A 6,823-nucleotide genomic window follows, 5' to 3' on the forward strand; every position below is an offset into this window, starting at 1 on the left:
ACTGCACAATTGATCTTGCTTTTTCTCATTGCTTTAAAATGAGAAATGTTTGGTCTTTGGTATCTTAACTCTGCACGCTGCAAACAATGAGGAGTCAGCAGCAGCGTAAGAGGATAATTAAGCAATAACGCCCGAGGAGGTATGGTATATGGCCAATATACCATGGCTAAGGGCTGTTCTTATGCACTACGTGTAACGGCAGCCTTCCCTCTCGTCACGAGAAGAGAGGGTGTAACAGGGATCGGACCAAGACGCAGCGTAGTTGGTGCTCAACATATTTAATTAAGACGATAAACAGTGCACACTTACAAATACAAAATAACAAAATGTGGCAAACCGATACAGTCCTAGCTGGTGCAGAGAAAACACAAAGACAGGAAACAACCACCCACAATCCCCAACACAAAACAAGCCACCTATATATGATTCCCAATAAGAGACAACACAAAACATCTGCCTCTGATTGAGAACCATATTAGGCCAAACATAGAAACGGACAAACAAGACACACAACATAGAATGCCCACCCAGCTCACGTCCTGACCAATACTAAAACAAGCAAAACACACAAGAACTATGGTCAGAACGTGACACTACGCAACGCAGAGTGCCTGGACACAGCTCTTAGCCATGGTATATTGGCAATATACCACAAACCTCTGAGGTTCCTTATTGCTATTATAAACTGATTACTAACATAAATATACATAAATAAATAAAAATCGTCATACCCATTATATACGGTCTGATATACCATTGTGTAACGTTCGTCTTGTGGTGAATGAACGGACCAAGGCGCAGCGGGTGATGAATACATACTGAATTTATTAAATGAAAGACGAAACACTAATGAACACTAGAACAAACTACAAAACAATAAACGAAGGCAACAGACCTGAAACAAACAAACTTACATATAGACGAAGAACGCACGAACAGGAACAGACTACCTAAAACGAACGAACAAACGAAACAGTCCCATGTGGTATACACAGACACAGGAACAATCACCCACAAACAAACAGTGAGAACAACCTACCTTAATATGGTTCTCAATCAGAGGAAACGTCAAACACCTGCCTCTAATTGAGAACCATACCAGGCAACACATTAACCCAACATAGAAAACACATAACATAGACTACCCACCCCAACTCACGCCCTGACCAACTAAACACATACAAAACAACAGAAAACAGGTCAGGAACGTGACAGAACCCCCCCCCCCCTCAAAGTGCGAACTCCGGGCGCACCCCTAAAACTCAAGGGGAGGGTCTGGGTGGGCATCTGTCCGCGGTGGCGGCTCCGGCGGTGGACGAGGACACCACTCCACCACTGTCTTTGTCCCCCTCCTTAGCGTCCCTTGAGTGGCGACCCTCGCCCCCGACCATGGTCCAGGAACCTTCACCAACGCCCCTCCTAAATAGAGGAGACAACTCAGGACAGAGAGGTAGCTCAGGACAAAGAGGTAGCTCAGGACAGAGGGGTAGCTCAGGACAGAGGGGTAGCTCAGGACAGAGGGGTAGCTCAGGACAGAGGGGTAGCTCAGGACAGAGGGGTAGCTCAGGACAGAGGGTCGCTCCGGACAGAGAGGTAGCTTAGGACAGAGGGACAACTCTGGACTACTGGCAGCTCCGGACTGAGTGGCAGCTCCGGACTGAGTGGCAGCTCCGGAACCGTAGGGCAGCTCCGGAACCGTAGGGCAGCTCATGACCGTAGGGCAGCTCATGACCGGAGGGCAGCTCATGACTGGCTGGCGGCTCTGGCAGCTCCTGACTGGCTGGCGGCTCTGGCAGCTCCTGACTGACGGACAGCTCTAGCGGCTCCTGACTGACGGACGGCTCTAATGGCTCGGGACAGACGGGCGGCTCTAATGGCTCGTGGCAGACGGATGGCTCAGAAGGCGCTGGGCAGACGGATGGCTCAGAAGGCGCTGGGCAGACGGATGGCTCAGACGGCGCTGGGCAGACGGATGGCTCAGACGGCGCTGGGCAGACGGATGGCTCAGACGGCGCTGGGCAGACGGATGGCTCAGACGGCGCTGGGCAGACGGATGGCTCAGACGGTGCTGGGCAGACGAGCAGTGCAGGCAGCTCAGACGGCGCTGGGCAGACGAGCAGTGCAGACGGCGTTGGGCAGACGGCCGACTCTGACCTGCTGAGGCGCACAGTAGGCCTGGTGCGTGGTGCCGGAACTGGTGGTACCGGACTGGAGACACGCACCTCAAGGCTAGTGCGTGGAGCAGGAACAGGGCACACTGGACTCTCGATGCGCACTATAGGCCTGGTGCGTGGTACCGGAACTGGTGGTACCGGACTGAGGGCACGCACCTCAGGACGAGTGCGGGGAGAAGGAACAGTGCGTACAGGGCTCTGGAGACGCACAGGAGGCTTGGTGCGTGGTGCCGGAACTGGTGGTACCGGGCTGGAGACACGCACCACAGGGAGAGTGCGAGGAGGAGGAACAGTGCGTACAGGGCTCTGGAGACGCACAGGAGGCTTGGTGCGTGGTGCCGGAACTGGTGGTACCGGGCTGGAGACACGCACCACAGGGAGAGTGTGTGGAGGAGGAACAGGGCTCTGGAGACGCACTGGAAGCCTGGTGCGTGGTGTAGGCTCTGGTGGTAATGGGCAGGAGACACGCACCATAGGGCTAGTGCGTGGAGCAGTAACAGGACGCACAGGACTCTGGAGAACCACAGGAGGCTTGGTGCGTGATGTAGGCACTGTCTTAACCAGACGGCTAGCACGCACCTCAGGACGAGTATGGAGAGCTGTTCCCGGTGACATCAACTCACCGACACGTTCAGTCGGACGGATGCCGTGCCTCATGCACCAAACCAGTACATCCCTCATAACTCTCTCTTCCAATTTCCCCATTAACTCCTTCACTGTCTCTGTGTCACTCACCTCCAATACCGCCCTCACCGGCTCCTTACGGTAAGCAGGGGGAGTTGGCTCAGGTCTGACTCCTGACTCTGCCACACTCCCCGTGTGCCCCCCCCAAGAAATTTTTGGGTGAGCCTCTCGGGCTTCCAGCCGCTCTGCCTTGCTAGCGCCTCATAATGCCGCCTCTCCGCTTTCGCTGCCTCCAGCTCCGCTTTGGGGCGGCGACACTCCTCTGGCTCTGCCCAGGGTCCTTCTCCGTCTAGAATCTCCTCCCATGTCCATTCCTCCTTGTACCACTGCTGCTGTCGCTGCTGCCCGTTAACCCGCTGCTTGATCCTTCGTTGGTGGGTGATTCTGTAACGTTCGTCTTGTGGTGAATGAACGGACCAAGGCGCAGCGGGTGATGAATACATACTGAATTTATTAAATGAAAGACGAAACACTAATGAACACTAGAACAAACACTACAAAACAATAAACGAAGGCAACAGACCTGAAACAAACAAACTTACATATAGACGAAGAACGCACGAACAGGAACAGACTACCTAAAACGAACGAACAAACGAAACAGTCCCATGTGGTATACACAGACACAGGAACAATCACCCACAAACAAACAGTGAGAACAACCTACCTTAATATGGTTCTCAATCAGAGGAAACGTCAAACACCTGCCTCTAATTGAGAACCATACCAGGCAACACATTAACACAACATAGAAAACACATAACATAGACTACCCACCCCAACTCACGCCCTGACCAACTAAACACATACAAAACAACAGAAAACAGGTCAGGAACGTGACACATTGCTTCCAGCCAATCAGCATTCAGGGCTTGAACAACCCGGTTTATAAATGCAAATAACAGATCTATTGTCATTCAAGGAATTTCTTTCAAACAGCTCTTATATGAAAAGGGTATTATCATCATTTTCACAATTTCAGTGTTATTTCAACCTTAGTGTGGAAATCTCATCAAAATGTAAATCACGTTTTAGCTGCACTGCCCTTCTGCATTGTCGGTTAAGGACTTGTAAGTAAGTATTTCACGTTGTATTCAGTGCATGTGACAAATAAAATGTGATTTGATTTGAATATTACCCCGAACTGGTTGCCAACCATCTCCATATTGGACGGGATTCACATGGCCATATCTCCATAAATAATTGGTACATAAGGCCCAATGATGACTTAAAGGGTTAGAGAACACAAGAAAATGGCATTCTAGGTGACTACCTCATGAGACTGGTTGAGAGAATGCCAAGAGTGTGCAAAGATGTCATCATGGCAAAGGGTGGCTACTTTGAAGAATCTAAAATCTAAAATATATTTTGATTTGTTTAACACGTTTTTGGTTACTACAAGATTCCATATGTGTCATTTCATAGTTCTGATGTCTTCACTATTATTCTACAATGTAAAAAATAGTACAAATAAAGAAAAACCCTTGAATGAGTAGGTGTGTCCAAACTTTTGAGTGGTACTGTATATTTCCCACAATTTTTTTGCCTGTTTTGCATGTTATTTTGGCATTAAGTCCTTTATTCTCTCTATTGTGTTATTGACTCTATGTTTGTTTATTCCATGTGTAACTCTGTGTTGTTGTTTGTGTCGCACTGCTTTGCTTTATCTTGGCCAGGTCGCAGTTGTAAATTAGAACTTGTTCTCAACTAGCCTGGTTAAATAAATAGAATAAAAATAAAAATGTCAGTTTAAAAACAATGTAAAACATTTAATTTATTGAGTTAATAAAGCCGCATACAAACATGGTCTCTTTTTTGCTTTCTTGAGTAAGGCAGCTCCAAAATGCAAGTGTTTCACCCTAACTCAGTGCTTTCTGTGGTGGTGGGGCAGCTAGTGGAAAATACAGAGCATAGGGGTTGGTAATGTTCTCTAGTTGCGCCGTGAGTGGCTCAGTGTTCTGTCACTCATGGGGACACTACGTCACTGCAAAATCGACATGTAGAGATTGAAAAATTCAAGCCCATAGAGTTACATTAGAAGTGCCCATCCAAGAAGGCTCAAGGTCATTGGCCACAGATAAAATTATGTCAAATCAGGTTATATCTACCGTAGCTTTGATTGGACTGATCATGTAAAAATCATTATTTCAAAATCTTAGCTAGGAAGCTAGCAGTCATCATCATGAAACAAGTCGACAACCTACTGGCAAATCCTTTTCAATCCTTGTTGTAGGAAGGGAAATTATAGATAAAACGTATCAGTGCTCATCGGTCTTTGGACATAAACATTACACAACAACTTGGAAACCGCAAATTCAACCATGAGTGGTTTGAAATGAATCGGTGGCTAACTGCAAGCATTGCACAGCAATCACTAGCCTGCTATTCAGTGGAGTGGGTGTGTGGTCCAAGTCTGGGTTTAAAGGTCTCTTTTCCAAGCTTAAAAAGATAAACATTCAACACCATGGACCATAAAAGATTGAATACATTGGCTATGCTGTCAATCCAGCATGACTTCTGCCACATTCAAAACAACTGGAAACTCGGAACTGGGAAATCTCAGACTTCAGTGAGTTCAAGACAACTAGGAACTCGGAATAAACCGAGCTCTGACTGGGAAAATATGTTTTGAACGGTCATTCAACTCGGAATAACAAGTCGGAAACTTAGGCCTCTTTCTAGAGCTCTGACCTGAAGATCATTGACGTCATGATTCGACCTTGTTTTTTTTCCGAGGTCCCAGTTGTCTTGAAAGCACCATAAATCCGGAGACTGCCAGACTTTGATGACAAAGTTTGATGACAAAATTTGCCCATGAAGGACCACCGCTCCACCTTCCTGTCCAAGTGAGCATAGCACAACAAGGTGAGTCCAAAAATGTATTGTATGATGCTGCATAGATGATGTAAGGGAGATATGAATATTGTAGCTAAGAAAGTAATACTAAGTGTATGTTGTGTAGTAAGCTGATAGTAGCCCATGTGCTTCACCCTAATAATTTGGTCCCTTTCCCACTCATAATTTAGCCTACTGTTCTGACTTGGTGGTGCACATGTAACCTATAGCCTGTTTTAGATAAATGTAATCCTTACATTTTGTAAGACCTTTCATTGTCTGCGTATATGCCCCCTTTATTTATCCCACGGTTCTGACTTGGTGTACAGGGAGAATGCTGTAAGAACGGCCTATGTTCTGTATTCTGTGCTGTACATTTCAAAAGTGCTGAACAAATGGTTATATTGACTACGTCCGTCCTAGCTCGCTCATTAATGTCTTATTCGAAATTACAGATGACCTCTTATCCGCTCGTTGTCCCCTTATGCCATAGTTTGTACATCTCAATTGTCAGTAGAACCACATTTGTTTAAGCAAGTCAGCCATATCAGCTCTGATTTTTTTTAAATGTAATAAATGCGGCTGAATGAACTGTTTCGCTGCCAAACAAGACTCTGCTAATAGCCAGGTGTAGCAGTGGTAAAGATTCACTCCATGGTTCTGAAAAGAAAGCACTGTTTGTCACCATTATAGTGCAATCTGTGTATTGTTTAGTGTTGTGGCTTTGCTGATATGCATCTTATTTTATTTTTTAAAGTTTGGCCCACTAAGATTTACATGCTAAAATCGCCACTGGCTATGTGAGAGGTTATAGACTTAGTCAGTGTTCAGATTTCAGGCTACTATTCAATTTAACCCATCTGAACAGTAGCTTTGGCTTGCCATTTTTAAGTCAGTATTGTGACTGTAGAGTCTATATAACATCTCACAATCATCACACATAACAAAGCACTGCTATTATCCTTTTTTACCTCCCAAGCATTAGGCTACTGTTCTGGCCCTCCTATTTATTTTGAACTCTCCATTTCACATCTTTTCTCTTATTGAATTAAACTTATTGAATTATTGAATTAAACTCTGACATTGCTGTTTTTGCCTCAGTGGATTGATGTTAACTTTTTCTGCCCAAG

Source organism: Salvelinus namaycush, chromosome 21, assembly GCF_016432855.1.
Source record: "Salvelinus namaycush isolate Seneca chromosome 21, SaNama_1.0, whole genome shotgun sequence".
Lineage (NCBI taxonomy): Eukaryota > Metazoa > Chordata > Actinopteri > Salmoniformes > Salmonidae > Salvelinus > Salvelinus namaycush.